This window comes from Cebus imitator, unplaced genomic scaffold (assembly GCF_001604975.1).
Source record: "Cebus imitator isolate Cc_AM_T3 unplaced genomic scaffold, Cebus_imitator-1.0 Scaffold56, whole genome shotgun sequence".
NCBI lineage: Eukaryota > Metazoa > Chordata > Mammalia > Primates > Cebidae > Cebus > Cebus imitator.
In genome coordinates, this window is record NW_016107371.1 from 5,762,719 (window position 1) to 5,783,395 (window position 20,677).

The following is a 20,677-nucleotide window of genomic DNA, read 5'->3' on the forward strand; positions in this document are numbered from 1 at the left end:
GGTTTGGGGATGTCAGCAGATGGTCTTTGCTGAAAAACAGAAGCAGCTTCTAAAAGAACCTGGTCATTCCTTCTGAGATTTAGCCTCCGTGGCAACTGCAGTCCTTCATTCAAAACTCTACAGAAGAGAGTGTAACATGATTTTCCTCCTCACAACATTTCTTCCCTAAAGCAAGGTCTGTATGCAACCTCTCATACATCTTTGATTACTCTAGAAATGTTACGTTCATTGTCTCAATCGAAATTCAAATTCTTGGGAGTTCCAGATTTTCCTGTTTAACTTATATTAGAAATGAAAATAAAATTTCATCTGGGTGAAGTGAGTCATGCCTGTAATCCCAGCACTTTGGGAGACTGAGGTAGGCAGATCACGAGGTCAGGAGATCGGGACCATCCTGGCCAACATGGTGAAACCCTGTCTCTACTGAAAATACAAAAAAATTAGATGGGCATGATGGTGCACACCTGTGGTCCCAGCTACTCAGGAGGCTGAGGCAGGATAATTGGTTAAAGCAAGGAGGCGGAGACTGCAGTAACCAAGATTGTGCCACTGCAGTACAGCCTGGGCAACAGCGTGAGACTTCATCTCAAAAATAAATAAATAAAATAAAATAAAATAAAATCTCAAAGACAAAAATAAAATAGGTGTTTTACAAATGGAGCTTTCTATGAAATCTTGAAACTGTTTTTGAAGATGCAAACCTAATTAATGAAGTCATTATCACCTAAGAAGTTTGTCATAAGTAGGAAAGTATCTTGAAAATAATATTTATTTTTTGATCATATGAATAATACTAGAAAGAGGAAGGAGATGTATTTATATGTTTTTCTGCATGATACACTTAGTAGTTAGGTAGAGCCAACTCTCATAGCCAGCTGTATAATCTTTTTAAAGAGACTTTAGAAACATACTTTGGCTTAAAGCTATATGAAACAATAGCTATTTTTTTTTTTTTTTTGAGATGGAGTTTCACTCTGTCTCCCAGGTTGGAGTGAAGTGGCACCATCCCAGCTCACTGCAAACTCTTCCCCCAGGTTCAAGTGATTCTCCTGCCCCAACCTCCCAAGTAGCTGGGGTTACAGGCATGTGCCACCACGCCTGGCTAATTTTTTTTATTTTTAGAAGAGATAGGGTTTCGCTGGCCAGTCTGGTCTCGAACTCCTGACCTCAGGTGATCCAGCTGCCTTGGCCTCCCAAAGTGTTGGGATTACAGGCATGAGCCACTGTGCCTGGCCACAATAGCTTTTTTTAAAGCTAAGTTTTATTGTGTATATTTGAAGTTTACAATATGATTTTATGAAATATACATAGCAAAATGATTACTAGAAGAAAGCAAAGTAACATATTTATCATCTCACATTGTTGCTTTTTGATAAGAGCAGCTAAAATCTACTTTAAAATCTTTAATTTTATTAACTGTAGTGCTCTGTTGTACATTAAATCTCTAGACTTGTTCATCCTACGTATCTACTACTTTGTATCCTTTGACCTATACTTTCCCATTTCATCCCCCAACCTGACACCTGTAACCACTATTTTATACTCCGTATATTTGACCTTCTTAAAAAAATATGCAATATTTTTCTTTCTGTATCTGGCTTGTTTTGCTTAACAAAATGCCCTTCTTGTCCATCCATGTTGTACCGAATAGCAGGACGCCATTCTTTTTTTGGGCTAATATTCCATTCTTTCTTTATACACACACACACACACACACACACACACACACACACACACGTATATAATGTGTATATTAAATATGTTATATATATGCACACATACATATACACATATATACATATTCCACATTTTCTTTATCCATTTGTCCATCTACAAACATGTAGGTTGTATCCATATTTTGGTATTGTGAAAAATATCACTGTGAATATGAGAGTACAGATATCTTTATGAGGTAATGATTTCATTCCCTTTGAGTATATGCCCAGAGGAGGGATTGTGGGATCATATGGTAGTTCTATTTTTAATTTATTTAGGAACCTCCATACTGTTTTCCGTAATGACTGCACCACTCTACATTTTCACCAACAGTGTGCCTTTCTCTACATCATTGCCAACATTTGTTGTCTCTTGACTTTTTGATGATAGTCATCCTAATGGATATGAAGTGTTATCTCATCGTGGTTTCAGTTTGCATTTCTGAGGTGATTATTTATGTTGAGCACATTTTCATATGCCTATTGGCCATTTTTATATATTCTTTGGATAACTGTCTAAGTCCTTTGTCTATTTTTAAATTAGGTTATTTGTCTTTCTGCCATTGACTTGTGTTTTATTTATAACTTTAAAATACTTAACTCTATCAGAATGTAATTTGCATATATTTTTCCCAATCCATTGGTTGCCCTTTCATTGTGTTGTTTCCTTTGCTGTTCAGCCTTTTTAGTTTCATATAGTCCCATTTTATTATTTTTTATTTTGTAGCCTGAGCTTTTAGTATATTTTTAAAAAATTATTGCCAAGGGCAGTGAATGTCCAAGTGCTTTATTTTTATGTTCACTTCTAGGATTTCTATGCTTTTAGATCTTACATGTAGGTTTTTCATCCACTTTCTGTTGGTTTTTGTGTATGGCATAAGGGTCCAATTTTATTCTTTTGCATGTGGAAATCCAACTTTCCCAGCACCATTTTTTAAACAGACTAGTGTTTCCCCATTGTGTCTTCTTGGTGACCTTGTCAAAAATTCATTGACTGTATATATTTATATTTATTTCTGAGCTCTGTATTATGTTCCATTGGTCTGTTTCTGTTTTATGCCAATACCTTACTGTTTTGATTACTATAGCTTTGTGGTATAATTTTAATTCAGGAAGTGTGATGCCTCCAACTTTATTTTTCTTTCTTAGTATAGCTTTGGCTGTTTGGGTTTTTCTGTGGTTCCTTAAAAACATTAGAATTGTATTGTTCGTTTCCGTGAATAGTGTCATTGGAATTTTAATAGTGATTGCACTGAATCTGTATATTCTTGGGGTAGTATAGACATTTTAACAATCCTACTTCGTCTAATATATGAACATGAGATATCTTTACACTTATCTGTGTATTCTTCCATTTCTTTTAGCAATGTTTTATAGTTTTCATTGTAAAAATCTTACACCTGCTTTGTTTAAATTTATTTTGTTCATTCTTTATGTTATCATAAGCGGGATTGTTTTCTTGATTTCTTTTTCAGCTAGGTTGTTATTTGTGTATAGATAATGCTACTACTTTTTGCATGCTGATTTTGTATTCTGCAACTACTGAATTCATTTATTAGTTCTAATAGCTTTTTACGAAACTTTGGGGGGTTTCTACCTATAAGATAATGTAATCTACAAACAGAGATAATTTTACTTCTTCTTTTTTAGTTTGAGTGCCTTTTTCTTTTTTTCTTGTCTGATTGTTCTTGCCAGTACTTTCATTACTATGTTGAATAGAAGTGGTGATAGTGGGCATCCCTGCCTTGCACTGGATCTTAGTGGAAAAGTTTTCGGTTGTTCCTTGTTGATTACAATGTAAGCTGTGGATTTTTCTTAAGTAGCCTTTATTATGTTGAGAAACTTTCCTTCTATACTTAAACTGTTAAGAATTTTTATCAAGAAAAGGTAATGAGAGTTAGGAAATGCTTTTTCTGCATCAGTTGAGACAATAATGTGGTAATCTTTCATTATGTTAATGTGATGTATCTTTGATTTACATATGTTTAATCAGACTTGTATGCCAGAGATTGATCCCATTTGATCATGATGTATAATCTTTTTGATGTGTTGTTGAATTCTGTTTCCTAATTTTTTTTGAGAAGGATAATTTTATTAATCTTTTTTAATATGAGGTCCTTAAGTAAATAAGTCCTTTACTTGTTTGGACCTATTTGTTTGGTAAACAAGTAACTTGTTTAGTTTCATACAGTTGATCATGAAAAGACTTTAATAGAGAGAGTAAAAAGAGCTTTTTACTGCAATAGAATTTGCTATGCTCAATGTTCCTGGAATGTATACAATGGGTGAAGCCTGATAGTAAACAAGGTGGGATAGGATATAAAGAGGAACAAAACAGAATCTACTTTCATGATTTTTCCCAATCTAGCCAGGAGAAGACATCCATATAACTACTTTTAGTACTTAGGAGACAGCTACATTAGAAATACTACAAAAAATGTTACAAAGGTATCAAGATACCTGGTATACTTAGAGGCTTTCTAATGGTCCAGAGTAGAGATCACAGTCTCAAATGTCAGGCAGGTCACTTAAAGATGCAAAGTGAGTTAGGTTGGAGCCACAACAGGGCATGGTGAGAATTGTGGACAGCTGGTAAAATAATATTTCAAAGAAGTAAGAGATGTGTATTTTTACCTGAGTGCTCCCATTCCTTACTTAAATGATAAGACTTGTGCACTCACGCATGCACACACACACGTGTGCACTGGTATTGAGGGGCATGTCTTTGGGCTGGATCCTGCTTGTGTGCTCTCCATTTATGACCTTTGGAGAATGTAGTGTTTATGGGGTAAAGACAAGGAACAGAGAGTGGTAAGAGATACCTCTAAAGTGGTAAGTTGGAGCTATTTTGTGAGGATCTTGCTAAGAAATTAGTGTTTTATCAAGTAGGGCTCATTGAATCACTCAAGGATTTTAAGCCTGGATGTGGTATCAAATTTGAGTTATCAAAATGATCAATCTAGAGCCAGCAAAGTAAGGTTTGGATTTGAAAAAGGTAAGACTAGGATAGGAAGACTATTCACAGGAATTACTAAAATAATCTTGCAAAGAAACAAATGAAGCTCTGAAAGAAGAGATCTGAGAGCCATTGCAAAGAACACCAAAACGACATAGAAACTGATAAGTCGCCAAGAGTGAGGTCACTGAGAGGTGATCCAGAAGCTTCTGAGTTAAGTGACACCAGGGAGAGGGCAGTGGAAGAAGATTTGTGGCCAGAGGGCAAAGTTGTCGTATTGAATTAGGGAATCTCTGGGACTTGCATGCAGAGGTGTTAAGTAGCAAGATTAACCAGGAACCTGGACCACGTGGTCAAGCAGAACCAGGAAAAATCCAGGCTCTGCTGGTTAGCACAGTGACCTGGGGTGTATTATTTAACTTCTCTAAGGTTCTGTTTCTTCCTCTGTAAAATGAGCACTAGCAGAGCACCTAGCTCATAGGGCCTGTGTGAGGATTATGAGTTAATACGTGTAAAGCACTTAGCTCCACGCCTGGCAGATGTTGACTCTTGACACATGGTTACTATTAATATTTTGATGTCAAGTCATGGGAGTAGCAAACTAAGACTGCTTAAACTCTCTTTGACCAAGGACAAAGTTATACCAGACCCAGGGCAGGGATGAGTCTTCAGGTTAGGAAAGTCATGTAGGGTCACCTGTAGGGACTGGAGGCACCAAGGGAAAACTTATTTATAGTGTTTTATTTTAAGGTAATTTATGGTGTGGCTTTTAAGGCTATGTCTAAAAGGTTTCTCTCTGCCTGGTGGATGAGGTCAGATAAGGTCTCAATTACTTGGGAGTGTTGTACACAGAGTCTCTCCTAGAACCTCCTGGAATATAGAGCTCAGTGGTTTCCAGTCACTGGGGATCACTGAGAATTTGAGATCTTAAATCACCTTAGGATCACTGTGGCACGTTCAAAGCTACAGATAGTAAAATGCTGTCTCTGGAGATGAGTCCTGCATGGGATTCTGGCACCAGCTTGATCTAAACATAGCAGCAGGGTTGAGAACCACGGTTCCAGCTGCTGGAGTGCTGTGGGTCTAGCAGACACTTGACATGCAGGTTTCAAGAGTGTAGCCTGATGTAAGTTCAGGAAGATTGGTTTTGCATTCTGGATATTCTTCTAGAAGGCGTCTACCCTTGGAGGAGTTATTTAACTTCTCTGATACTTGATTGACTTACCTGAAAATAGTAGTCATATCAACCTCCTCCTCACAACGTATTGCTATCAGGTTTATATGAGTCCATGTCTGTGATGACAAGCCTGGTGCTTAGTACCCTTAAAGGAGCACCACATGGAAGCTATTAATGATGTTGTTTTTTATGCTATTATTGAGGGTAATGATGCCACTTTGTAAATAAATGACCTAGATTCATTGACATCATGCTAAACTTCAGTATGAATAACGCATTGTAAACTTTTATGTTATAAACAACAGCCATTTAACATACATTGTTAGAACCTAAAGAAAATTTCAAGGAACAAATGCCACAAGATCCCATGGTCTATCAAAATATACTCACATTGACTTAATTCAGGAAATGAACACATAATTGTTTGGCATACCTAATTTAAAATGAAAAAATGGTGTCTCAGAAGCCGGTCTTGTAACTATGACTCAAACTCACTTCTCTTTCAATAGCAGTTGCTTAGCCTTCGCTATGTTAGTAACACTAAGTTGGTTCATTATGCCCAGTTAACTCCACGCTGCACTAACTTAAATGTGTATCTCATAATACTGAGGAGCGCCTTAAACCTGCACTATGCTGACTTCTGATTTCTTTTCTCATTGAGTTGCACAGCACAACACCCCCATTGTGGTACCACATCCTTCATGCCCACACTCACACAACTGAATAAATGACTAGAGAAACATGGAAATTTGCTGTCTCACTTTACAATTGTTGACCTCCAACCTCAGATGCTGCTCAGCTCAGTACTGTATTTCCCTTGTCTGTTCATTCTTCCAGTGTCCTGGATGACTACTTTACATTTTCCCTTCTCTAAATGTTCAATGCTGCTTCTACCATCATCACTCTCACCTAGTCAGTTTGCTGTCCATTTCACATAGAACCAAGAGCACCCCAGAACTCCCACTCTGAAGCCTACCCACCTTCCTGCATGTGTCCATGGAGCCTGCCATTAGTCCTGATGTTATGGCTGAATGGTCAGAGCTCTAACGAAGGGCATCCTTACATTGGCACATCCCCTCCCCCCATCAGGACACTGCTGTAATCGGTCTTTTTTGCTCTCCTTCATCACAGTTTCAACCTATCTTTATCTTTCCCATCAGACAAAAATACTGCAATTTCTTCTGTCTTAAAAACTACACTCCCTTGACCCCATGGTCCATCCTGTTCCTCTCTCCCCACCCCACAGCAGCAAGCTCCAAGGAAGAATTGTGTGTACTGCCTGCTTCAATTTTTTTTGAACCCAATCCAAACAGGTTTTACCTTCATGATTCACTAAAACTCCTCTTGTCCTATCGGTGATAACTTCCACATTGCTAAATGTAATGATCAATTATTGGTCCTAAATTTACTTGTCCTATCAGCAGTATTTGGACACATCAGAACACTTACCTTTTCTGTAAATGCTTTATTCACATGGCTTCTGGGTCAAAGCTCTCTCTGGCTTTCTTTCTATATCATTGGATGCTCCTTCTCAGCCTTTGTCATTCCTTGCTCTCTTCAACTTCTTAACATTGGAGCAGGCAGGGCTGAGCCTCAGTTTTCTTCATTGCTCAATCTATACTCACTTCCTTGGTGGGGTCAGTCTTTAAATACCATCTTTATGATGACAGTTCCCACACACTGACCTGTCCTTTATATTCAGGCTTGTATACTAAACAACGTGCTAGGTATTTCTGTAAGATATCTGTCTAATGTCTAGCTCAACCCTAATGTGCACAAAAATGAACTCTCAATCTTCTTTCCAGCTTGAGCTTTTCATAGTGTTCTTCTTTTCAGCCTGGAGTCAACTTTGTTCTGTCCATTGCTCAGGTCACAAATCTTATAATAATATTTGACTCCTTTTCTTCTAATGTATCCCAGATACAGTGCAAATATATCCTGAATCTGCCTTGAAATGCATCCAGAATTTGACTACTTCTCACCATCTACCATCTTCCACCCCACCCACCCTGGCCATCCATAGCTCAGGCCACATCAAGCCTTGCATGGATTATTGCACAGTCTACTTAACTGGTCTCCCTGCTTCCACTCTTATCCACACAGGCTGCTTCCAACATTAGCCAGATCATGTAAAACATTGTCGGATCACATTACTTTGTTCAAAACCTTTCTGTGGCTTTCATTTAACTTAAGAGTAAAAGCCAAAACCCTCATAATGGTCTGTAAAATCCTGCAACTCCCCCGCCTTGTTGACTTTCTATCTCTGCTGTCACCTCCTCCACCCCATTATTTGTCCTTCCCCAGTCATACTGATCTCCACATTGGCACCGGCTTAGGGACTTATGCTCTAGCCCCTTAACCTCCTTATTCCCCACCAGACTTGGCATCCTTGCCTCTACATATTCAAAAGACTTGTTAAAATCTTTTTTCTAAACAAGGGAAGTTCTCCTCTTAGGAGGAATGCTTCCTTTTCTGTAGAATAGGGTTTTGGGGGTGGAATTGTGCCTTCTTTTCTTTTGTCTGTCTGCAATGGAGACTGAGTAAGGAGATACAGTATGGTTTGAGGCTGGAGAGTCACATAGCTAGGATCAGATTGTTAAGAAACATTAATATCCTGATAAGAAATATAGGTTTTCACCTGCAGAATGGCAGGATGAACATAGAACTTTAATACATTCGCTTTGTTTATGGTGTAGATGATTCAGGAATGATGTGTGGGCAACAGTAGAAGCTGAGATAAGAATTAGGAAGTGATAGCACCAATCTGGGTAGGAGATAATTAGAACCAGTTCTAAAATGGTACTACGTAAAGTTGGAATGGAGGACATGAGTCCTACAGGTGAAACTAAGAAAGAATTCATATGAACTAGTCACAATTAGATGTCAGATATGAAAGAGATGAAGGCATTTGGGATGAATATGTTCATCCTGGCCTGGATTTCTAGGTCATTGGTGGTTTTATTCACAAAGAATGAAAATACAAAGAGTAGGGTCAAGCTTGGGGATTGAACAAAATATGAGATCATATTTTGGACATTTTGACTCAGAGGTGCCTGTAGGGCATCCATGGGAAAGTATCCAGTGGACAGGGATTGAAATTCTACTGGAAAAAGATCTGAGGTACTCCATAGATTAGGGCATTGTTTAGGATCAGAATGACTAAGTCATGCCAAATCATATGCCAACAGGAGTTAGGGAGGGGCCGGGCACGGTGGCTCATGCACTTTGGGAGGCGGGTGGATCACCTAAGGTCAGCAGTTCCAGACCAGCATGGCCAACATGGCAAAACCCCGTCTCTACTAAAACAATTAGCCAGGTGTGATGGTGGGGGCCTGTAATACCAGCTACTCAGGTGGCTCAGGTAGGAGAATTGCTTGAACTTGGGAGGCAGAGGTTGTAGTAAGCAGGAGATTGCACCACTGCCATCCAGTCTGGGTGACAGAGAGAGACTCTGTCTCCAAAAAACAAAAAAATAAAAAATGAAAAAATATATATATATACACACACACATATATATATATTTCCTTTTATGTACATATGTGTGTGTGTGTGTGTGTGTGTGTGTGTGTGTGTATGAAAAAAGAGTTATGGAGGGATCAAACCCAGGCACTCTGGCTCTAGGTTTAGGGCTGTTAACAACTATGCTCCAACACAAATTCCTTCCTTCCTCCTTCCTCCCTACCCCCACTTTGAAGGGCAGGACTTTACAAGCTTATGACATCAGTCTCTAAACAAGCTTCTTACAAGGATCTAAATATAGAATTTCTCAGCAGTGACTTTCTATTTGATTTCATAAAATTGTCCTTTCCTGAATAGCCAAGAGTTTTGCAAAAGTAGTCTACACTCCTTAATTTATCACCTCCTGCTCACCTTTCAACTCACTCCATTAAAAATTCTGGTTTCTGCCTACAAACTCAATTTGATCAAGGTCACACAGGTGACTTCCTCATTGCCAAATCCAAGAGGATTTTTACCTCTCACTTATTTTAACTTTATAGTACAGTATTGGATATTTTTGTACACGCCCTTTTCTACACACACACACGCACACACACACACACACTCATATGTGTGTTTATGTGTGTGTATTGAGGGAGAAGGATTCATGGTAGAAACTGAAAGTTTGTAAAACCAGAAGGAAATGGCCAATCATAATTATGCCACACTCATGCAGCCTGCACATAAGCATGTATATTTCATATCTGGTTATCATCTACTCCCAATCCTGAAACTGATTGTTCTAGAAGTATCCCTTTCAGTTCAGGGGTGTCATTTTGAGAAGTAGTTGAGATAGCCTATTGAACATGGGTTTATATACCAGATTTTTCTCCTCTTCTGGAAACCATACAAAGATAATAAGTAGAATTAAAAAAAAAAAAAAAACTCTCAAATTCCATCTTCAGTAAAATAGGACACAGATAATCTGCAGACTCTAACAATGACCACTAAAACTAACAGATTGGTTAGAGTTCATCTAGAAGGAAGTCAAAAGCAGGACTCAGAAGTCCTGGAAGTGATGGATTTTAGTGGATTTTATCAAAACACATTTTCTAAAAGGAAGAGGTCCACCCTCTAGTGGCTGCATGGCTTGTTTGCTACAGTGAGTGAAGAAATCTGGTGGCCAGACTCAAGATAAAAATTCTCCTGGACGTCACCTTTGAAAAGCAGTGGATTTGACGATGCAGAGGCAGTAAAATCACACAATGCATGACATGGATGTGTCATATTGGTGGAAAAGCTATCTGTGTGGTTGCAGTGGAAGGTTATTTAGTTTGACACCTGGAAGCTACTCTGGTCCTTCTTCCTTTGCCATGGAAACTTATTTAAATGGCTAGTCCAGAAAAAGTTAACTCATTCAATGATGAAAACTTTTTTCAGAGTGTAATATCAACCCAAGACACTCTAATAAAAACAAAAACAAAAACAAAAGAATAAACCAGGCCAGGTGCAATGGCTTACGCCAGTAATCCCAGCACTTTGGGAGGCCAAGGCAGCAGATCACAAGGTCAGGAATTCAAGACCAGCCTGGCTAATATGGTGAAACCTCATCTCTACTAAAAATACAAAAAAAAATAGCCAGGTGTGGTGGTACATGCCTGTAATCCCAGCTACTCGGCAGGCTGAGATAGGAGAATTGCTTGAACCTGGGAGGTGAAGGTTGCAGTGAGCTGAGATCGCACCATTGCACTCCAGCCTGGGCCACAGAGCAAGACTCTGCCTCAATAATAATAAGAAGAAGAATAAACCAAAAAATTAAAATCAATAAGAGAATTTAGTTGAATAGGAGGGTAGAAAATGAGAATGCAGAAAATATTATCCATATATTTGACAAAATCATTTAGATTATATAATGAAAGGAATTAACCATTTACAATATCAACAATAAAAATAAAATTCCTATGAATGAACTCACTAGTAAATGTTCAAAAACTGTATGAAGAATATTTGAAGCACTTCTGAAAGATACTAAATTCAATCGAACAAAGAAAAGATAAAGCCATAATCTTGGATAGTAGAATTCTACATAGTTGAAACACTATTTCTGTCTGTGGTAAGTTAAACTTTATTCCAGTGAAAAGTATCAATTTTTTCTTTCCTTAGAAAGAGACAAACCAATACTAAAGTTTGCATAAAAAAATGAAACAACCAAAAAAAGAAAACATTAAAAGGAAGAAAGCTAAATTATCTTATAGTATTATATTGACATATGAACAGACAAACAGAAAACAGAACAAGATAAAAAATTAATAAATAAACCCAATGACATATAATAACATAATATATGATAGAGGTGTCATCTGAAATCATTAGGGAAAATACACCATTCAAAAAATGGTCACAAACAAAAGCTAGAGAGCCATCTGGAAGAAAAGTTGGATTCATCCTTCACACTGTGTACCAGCATATATTCTAAATAGATCAAAAACTTAAATATAAAATCAGAAATAATAAGCCTACTAGAAGAAAATAAAATTGCTTTTTAAATTTGGGGTGAGTATAGTCTTTTAAAATATGACTAAAAATCCAGAAGCCATAAAAAAATTGGTAAATGTTACTATATGTTAAAAATCTGTAAGAACAAAAAAGGAGAAAGGAGAAAAGAAAATTGTTTTAAAAAGACAACACACAAGAAAAAAAAATTGTAATTCATAAAACAGAATAATCTCCATCATGTGTAAAAAGTACATAAATATTGATGAGAGAAAGACCAACTTCCCAGTTGGTTACAAGTTACATTGGGGAAAATATATAAGTAAAAGTTTATTGGAAAAGAAATAAAAATGGCTTTTAAATACATGAAAAATGTTGACTTATTTGAAATAAGACATGACAATTTAAAATTATGTGAGATTATCATGTTTTTTCTAATCACAATGGCTAGAAACCCCACACGTTTTTGTTTGACATCATATTCTGTTGGTAACCTGTGAGAAACAGGATCTCTTCTTCATCATTTTGGGGAGGCAGACAGTAGTAAAACCCCAATAGAAGGCAATTTGGCAATATTTGTCAAAATAATTTATTCAGACGTCTTTACCAAGAAATTCCTCTTCTAGGAAATTGTCCAAGGGATTCAAATGATATTTGTACACAGTCAGGCATTACAACATCTCTTGAAATAATGAAAACTACCTAAATTCTATCTTATGGAAAAAGTGAAATGAACTACTACATAGCTACCCAAATAGGTTGTGCAGGAATACAAAAATAAATAAACACATATGTAAACTTTCCGACAGTCTCATCCTGAGATCTTTCAATGAATTATATCTGCAGTGACACTTTTTCCAAATGAGGTCACATTCATAGAATCCAGGAGTTAGAATGTGGACATGTCTTTTAGGGGAACATCACTCAACCACTTCAGAAGAAAGCAATTGTCCTCTTTCTCCTGTCATCTTATTGTGCTTTTAATCTTCTTTACTTTGGATCAAATTCAACCTAGCAGCTAGCTGTGTGACTTTGGGCATGTTATTTGACTTCTCTCTGCTTGAGTTATCCATCCAAATGGAAGTTGTAAATAAGCGTTTGACAGGATTGTTGTAAGGATTGAATGAGGCATGGAACGAAAAGTTCTTAGAGCAGCTCAATAAATATGTGAAGATATTATTTCATTGTGGTTAGCAATCTCTAACAGTAGAGACTAGGAGGACTCCCGCTTTTCAATGTGTAGTTATATAAGTTATACAAGGAAGTATTTATCTTGGTTCCTCTGCCTTCAGGTTCCCAGTGTTAAGGTAAGCATTGAGGGCTTACTCCAACCTTGGAACACTGGCTTTGCTTTGAAAGCCTTGCAGCTTGCTAGCAGACAATTGGTAATTCACTATTTTAGGATTTAGGACACTGGCAGGAGGTCTGAATCATGTTAATTGCAAGCCCTCTGACAGTCTTATCTTGCAATTTTCTTAAAAAGTAGAGATTGGAGTTTACTTAGAGAGTCAAAGGAAGCTGTGTGGGACGGTATCTTTGTTTAACATCTGTCTGCCATTTAGCACCACTTGTACCCCACAGGGAGAAAGGAGAGGCTGCCTCAGAGCTAAATTTAAATTGCAAGGGTATACGCAGCACTTTTAAAACAAGTCAGATAACAGCTTCCTGTCTGGGAGAGATTACTGAAAGGGAAAATTTGATTCAACATTTCCTTACTCTTTTGGTGAGAATGATTTTCTCCCCTACATACAGTCCAGGGAGGAGCTGTTGGTAGCTAGTTAAGTAAGATGTTTTAAGTCCTTGTAAGTCTTTTCTTCAAAGTAAATATTTATTCTCTTCAAAAGCCAAGTAGTGTTTAAAACCTTCACTTCTTTTATTTTCTAAAAAAAGGAAATGTTTTTCTGGTAAAAACAGGTCAAATGAAAAGTCCCTAAGAGATCCGATTTCTAAATCAAGAAGAAACTTCTTTTGATGAATACGTAAATTTGTTTGACTGTAGTAATCATTTTACTATACGTATGTCAAAACATCATGTTGTACATATATCTCCAATATATATGATGAAAAATCAATTTGAAAAGAAGAAATTTCCTACATCTAGGGAAAGGAGGTGATGGTTTAAGACACTTGTCCAATACTCCTCAGTGTCAGGTCTCTATATGCAGTCCTGGAGCCTGAAAGTCTGAAGTCCTGCTTGCCTAGGCTGATGTCTCCCACCCCTACCTGCGTTTGCCATTGTCCCTAATTGCCCAGCCTCAAAGCTCCTCACCCAACCCTGCCACCTTAACTGTTCTTATGATAATGTAAATACTTCTCACCCAACCCTGCCATTGTAACTGAACTTGTGGTCATGTATACTCCCTTGCCCTTACCCCCCACCACTGTAACTGATCTTACTCTGCAACACCCCCACCCCCCAAAAAACTACCCAAGCCTATAAAACCAACTCCTATCCCACTGCCCTTTGCTAATGCCCTTTTTGGCCTCAGCCCACCTGCACCCAGGTGAATAAACAGCCATGCTGCTCACACAAAGCCTGTTTGGAAGGTCTCTTCATCCAAAGCCACGATTTTTCAACACTCAGCAGGTAAAACCTGGGACTGGCCAAGCACGGTGGCTCACGCCTGTAATCCCAGCACATTGGGAGGCCGAGGCGAGCAGATAACGAGGTCAAGAGATGGAGACCATCCTGGCCAACATGGTGAAAATACAAAAATTAGCTGGGCATGGTGGTGTGTGCCTGCAGTCCCAGCCACTCGGGAGGCTGAGGCAGGAGAATTGCTTAAACTCGGGAGGCGGAGGTTGCAGTGAGCCCAGATCGTGCCACTGTACTCCAGCCTGGTGCCTGGCGCGAGAGCAAGACTCTGTCTCAAAAAACAAAACAAAACAAAAAAAAAACCATGGGACCTCCAGAGCAGGCAAGTCTTCCCCCTAGGGAGTGTCACCTAGCCCGGGGCAGATGTTCACTTGCCTAAGGAAAGGGATAGAGGGCATTAGGGGCAACTGGAGAATGCCTGAGCTTTGATTCAAAGGCCTTGTTGACTGTGCAAAGCTTGTTCTGTTAAACCCCATAGATGTGAAAAAAGACAATCAGATGTCAACCACATTGACTACCTTAGGATAAATGTGGAACAAAAATAAAACGATATCCATTATTAGTAACAACCTTAGATGAAGTCCTGGGAGATTTGACAAGTATAGGGGAAGTAGTTAAGAGTATCTGGCCTGAAGCTGAAACTACTGGTTCCAGTCCCAACTTTATGTGGTGTTGGTGGTTCCCAGACAAGGCAGTAGCCTTAGCATTACGGGGGGGCTTGTTGGATATGTAGGCTCTCAGACCACATCCCAGATCTACTGTATGGGAATCTTCATTTAACAAAATCTTTGGATAATTTGTAGGTACATTAAAGTTTGAGGAGCACTAACCTAGTGTCACAGAAACATCCTGGGTGACCTCCGATAATTCCTGCCTCCTATTGTTTATGCCTCTGTGTACTCCATCCCCTTTAGCCTAGGCGGGCTTGTGACTTGCTTCTACCCAATGGAAGAGGGCAAAGGTGAAAAGATTTTGCAGATATAATTAATCCTCCCAAATTAGTTGGTTCTGAGTTAAAGTGAGAGTACTCTGTGCAGGCCTGACTTTATCAAGTGGACAGCTTTTTTTTTTTTTTTGAGTTGGAGTCTTGTTCTGTCACCAGGCTGGAGTGCAGTGGCGCAATCTCGGCTCACTGCAACCTCTGACTTCCCAGGTTCAGATGATTCTCCTGCCTCAGCCTCCTGAGTAGTGAAGATTACGGGCACACACCACCACACCCAGCTAATTTTTGTATTTTTAGCAGAGACGGGGTTTCACCATGTTGGTCAGAATGGTCTTGATCTCCTGACCTTGAGATCTGCCAGCCTCGGCCTCCCAAAGTGCTGAGATTACAGGCATGAGCCACCATGCCCAGACATGAACAGCCTTTAAAAGAGGGACTGGACCTTCCTTGAGGTGAGAGACTCTCCTTTCAGGCTTGATGAAATAAATGGCTTTGTGTTAGAGAAACCTACATGGAACTGCTGGTAGCCTATAGGACCCGAGGGTGACTTCTAGCCAATAGCCAGGAAAATGTGGGGCCCTTCACCATATAGCTGCAAAGACAGGATTTTTGCCAGCAACCTAATGGAGCATAGAAACAGATTATTCCCCAGTTGAGCCTACAGATGAGAACGTAGCTCAACTGACAATTTGATTACAGTCTTGTAAGACTCCAAGCAAAAGGCCAGTTAAGATATGCCTGGACTTCTGACCCACAGAAACTATAAATTAATAAATGAATACTGTTCTATGCTGTTAAACTTATGCTAACTTGTTCCAAGGCAATAGAAAACCAGTACCTCTAGGGCAATTTGTTTATCTGCTTTTGACAGTTTTGTCTAAATATAAAAAGAGGATAAATTATTATCAGCCATAGGGTTATTTTACAGGTTAATGAGTAATATGTGTAAAATACCTAAAACTGTGCTTGACCCATGGTATGTACTCAATAAATTGTATTATTATAGCATTTATCGGATACAAAGAATTACATGGTTTAATTCTTTGCCTTTCAAAAACTGCTTTTTAAAGGAGCTGAAGTAGTGTGGGAAAATGAATGAAGATTAAAAAATTATGTTGCATTTCGTGCATATGAGCTTGTAGGACATGAAACCTAAATGTGACTATTGAACTAGCTTCACTAAAGATCTAGGTAAGCACTGCTAAAGTCTATGTCACTATTTGTATCAGGCTTCTCCACCTAAAAGAATCTATTGAAGCATCTGTTGGTTACAGTCCAAAGTGGGAAAATGTACCATTACCTTCATTTTATAGACAGTTAGGTGGAGCTGCAGAGGAAAGGATTTGTGCATGTCATGGAGGAAATTCAATAAATGGAATTGAAGTCATGCATCTTGATTCATGCCTGGGTTCTTACATCATAAGCTATTTGCTATGTGTCAAAAGACAAATTAAGGTGGAGGATGGACATCTCTTAGGGCAAATTTCAGCTCTCGTGTCTTTTTTCTGGGTCTACTCCTCCTAACCTGGCAATCAAGAAAAATTCCTTTTTCTCTCTTTGACAGAAACTTTGGAGACTTGCAAAGTGTTACTTCTGATTATACATCACCACTTGCAGGTATCAACAATGCAGAAGCGAGGGCAGGTCTCTGAGCCGTTGAGTGGCAGTACAACTGCTGTCACGACAATAAAATTAGAATGGAAGATGAATTCAATCTTTCCTTCTGACACTTAATTTTTTAGCCTCTGCATGAACCAGTCACCTACATTCTTAGTATCCCTGTCATTCTTTGTCAATGCCTGGGTTACCTTCTCATTGGAATGACCTTGTATGTTGTATTTAGAATTCTGTTTAGATATATTTAATTATCATACCCTTCCAAGATACTTGTATTTGGCAGCCTCCTGTGATATTACTCTTTGTTTTGAAGCTCAATATTCATTTAGGAGTGCTTATTCTTCTACTCTACATTTGGTTCTTGGCAAATACCACAGATGGGGTCACTTTATAATTGAACTTTCATAAATCATCCTTCGCTATGTGCAACCAAATTCCCACAACCTTTTCTTCCCACAGAAATCTTTCTTAAGCCACTAAAGGATATGATAAAGAAGCAGGTTTATCTCTCGCAGTACATGTTTTACTTTTCATTCTTTTATCCACTAAAGCTTTAGGTTTTGCTGCTAATGCAAATGTGTTATTCTCAACTTTGCTTGCTGAAGTGGCTGAATTGTGAAATCATATGTTGTCCTCAGATGTGCATAATATAATAGACTATTCATATGTACATGTATGTATTTCATATTCACTAATTAATTTAATGTGCCAGTATTGATGTTTATAAGTCACGTTTCAATTAATATACAGGTTATAGGTGTCTGCATATACATAAATATGTATTCATTAGGTTCTTACAAAAGTAATTGTGGTTTATCCCATTAAAATTAATGGCAAAAACAGAAATTTTTTTTTTTTTTCTTGAGACTAAGTTTTGTTCTTGTTGCCCGGGCTGGAGTGCAATGGCATCATCTTGGCTCACTGCAACGTCTGCCTACTGGGTTCAAGCAATTCTCCTGTCTCAGCCTCCCAAGTAGTTGGGATTACAGGCACTCCCCACCACGCCTGGCTAATTTTTTAGTAGACATGGGGTTTCACCATGTTGGCCAAGCTGATCCTGAACTCCTGACCTCAGGTAATCCACCCACCTCGGCTTCCCAAAATGCTGGGATTACAGACGTGAGCCAATTATTTTTGCACCAACCTAACACATCCTTGTATTATAAGTCCCTGGATTCCTAATATAAGAAATCAACATCACTAACTATGGGTTTTGTTTTTGTTTTTTTTTTTTTGGTGACAAGAGCCATGATGGAGTATGTTTTTAACCTACTTAAGAATACTTGATTTGGCTGGATGTGGTGGCTCACATCTGTAATCCCAGCTCTTTGGGAGGCTGAGGCGGGTGGATCCCGAGGTCAAGAGACTGAGATCATCCTGGCCAACATGGTGAAACCCCATCTCTACTAAAAAAAATACAAAAATTAGCTGGGCATGGTGGTGCACACCTGTAGTCCCAGCTACTTGGGAGGCTGAGGCAGGAGAATCACTGAAACCCAGGAGGTGGAAGTTGCAGTGAGCCAAGATCATGCCACTACACTCCAGTCCAGCGACAGAGCGAGACTCCATCTCTAAAACCAAAAACAAACAAAGAACTTGATTTGGTGATAGTGATAAAAGTGAACATAAACTTTTCTTCATAGCATTATTAGAGGCTGAAGATATCTAATACACACACAATATAATAATGATGATAATATTGATGATAACAGGTAGACCTTCTTTGGTATGTAGGCATTTTTAATGGACTGTGTTAGGAAAGTTATAAGACAAAAATTCCTAAAGAACTTTTTAATGGCAAGCTATACTAGAGAGTAATAGAAATATTTTTAGATGACAGATTTTCCATCAGAAAGTTTTCAGTCTCGTCTCGTATTTTCACAATGCCTTGACTAGGGTGGGAAAAAGTATCTTATGGAAGGGAAACTAAGACATGAAGAGATTAAGTAAATTGTGCAATCACATAAGAAATCACAACAAAGGTACAGAATCTAGATTATACTCTCATCCTTGTTTCTTGTTGTATCTTGTAAGAAACAATCTGGGGGGCAGCATGTGATATAAATAGCAATAATATGATTCAGGTAAACACAGTCACAGCCAGCAGAGTTGCTTAAAGTGTTAAAATATGTACCCATGTTCAACACCCCACCTGGATACCCCAGATTCAGCATTTAAAGGTCCACACCTGGTGCATAGTGACACCTTGAAGCTTCAGCTCAGTGCTCAGGCTGTCCCATGGACAACACTGTTTAAAAACTAGTTGTGATGCTGGCCAAGTTTCAGTGATTCACTTTTTTAAGACCTAGAGCAGTATTACAAAGAATTGTGATGTGTTTCCTCTTCTTTCTGTTGTAGCGTGTTTCCTTATTTTTTCATGTCAAAATCTAAAAATGTCAACTAATCTGCCTTTGCTCTGTAAAGTTCCAACCTGGAAAACTTCTTCATGGGGTCTGATATTTGGAAAAATGAATACCTCAATGGAGCTGCTAAAAATCGCTTGCTGAGATAGGAAAGGGAGATAGAATAGGAATGGAGTCCCTCTGAATGCTTTAAGATGGTAATCTGATGAGACCAAAAATCTTATCAGAATGACTTCTTGGAGAATGCCAGGATTTGGCTGCATAGAAGCAAACCTTGCTGGTATGAAAAGCTGGCTTCAAACACACAGGAATAAAGAACAGTTTGATCTTCTCGGGGAGTTAAACAAAGACAGTCTGTGAATTGAGTTAGATAAACCTTGTGAGTTATTTTTCTTTAAGTGAGGGATGACTGGTAACTGAAGTTTCAAATATCTATAAATGAATCACTCATCTTTTTGCTGCAATAATGTGACAAGGTTAAAGCAACATTTCATGTAGTAAAGATTCACCTTAGTTTTCCAACATATCTAAATCGCTCCAAAGTCAAGACTAGTTCACAGGGAGGCAGACTGAAGATTAAATATTTAGACATCAGTGTCCATCTTAAAGCTTGTTCAGAAATGCCATGTTAGGATAGGTTTATTTCAACCTGTATTCTCTATGGAGTCAAGCCGATTATTTTCTCATTATGAGCTTAATTCTTTTGCATCCCTAATCCCCATTTTCCAAGCAAAACTTTATTTTAGTTGGTAATGGCCAGCCCACATTCACAGATGTATATGTTGTGATGACCAGGTTTATTTTATTATTTTCCAGGGGCACCTGCACTCTGCTTTAGTGAAATACACACTCCCCATGACCTTTCTCTCCCTATGCAAGTGGCTTTCCAGGTCCCACAACTGAATGATATTGGTAAAACCTTGACAATTCTGATACCGTGGCAGACCCTAAGACCACAGCCTGACTTTTCAGTTCATAGAGGGACAATATGATCTCATTTTTCCCTCTTATTACATTCCCCCACTAGACTAAGCTTTGCGAAACAACTCAGTTTCATTTTAGTCTAAAAATAAAGCTGAGCTGCTTAACCTTTCTATTCTTCAAGGTCTCTTGGAGCAAATTGAGCTATCAGCTACCTCCTTTCACATTTCATAGCAACAGGCAGAATATGTTCTTATTCGTTGCTTTTCTAGCTACCAGCTTCAGGCAGCTATGCTGTGGTTCGAAAAGGTGCCCTTCTCATAGACTGACTACTTATTTAGCTAAAAGTAACCTCTGGGGCTAACCTACAACCATAGTGAACTTCAATCAGACATTTTCTGTACACCCAATGTGTCTTAAGCATGTCCAGAACTTGTCATTTGAAACCTCAGTCGTGT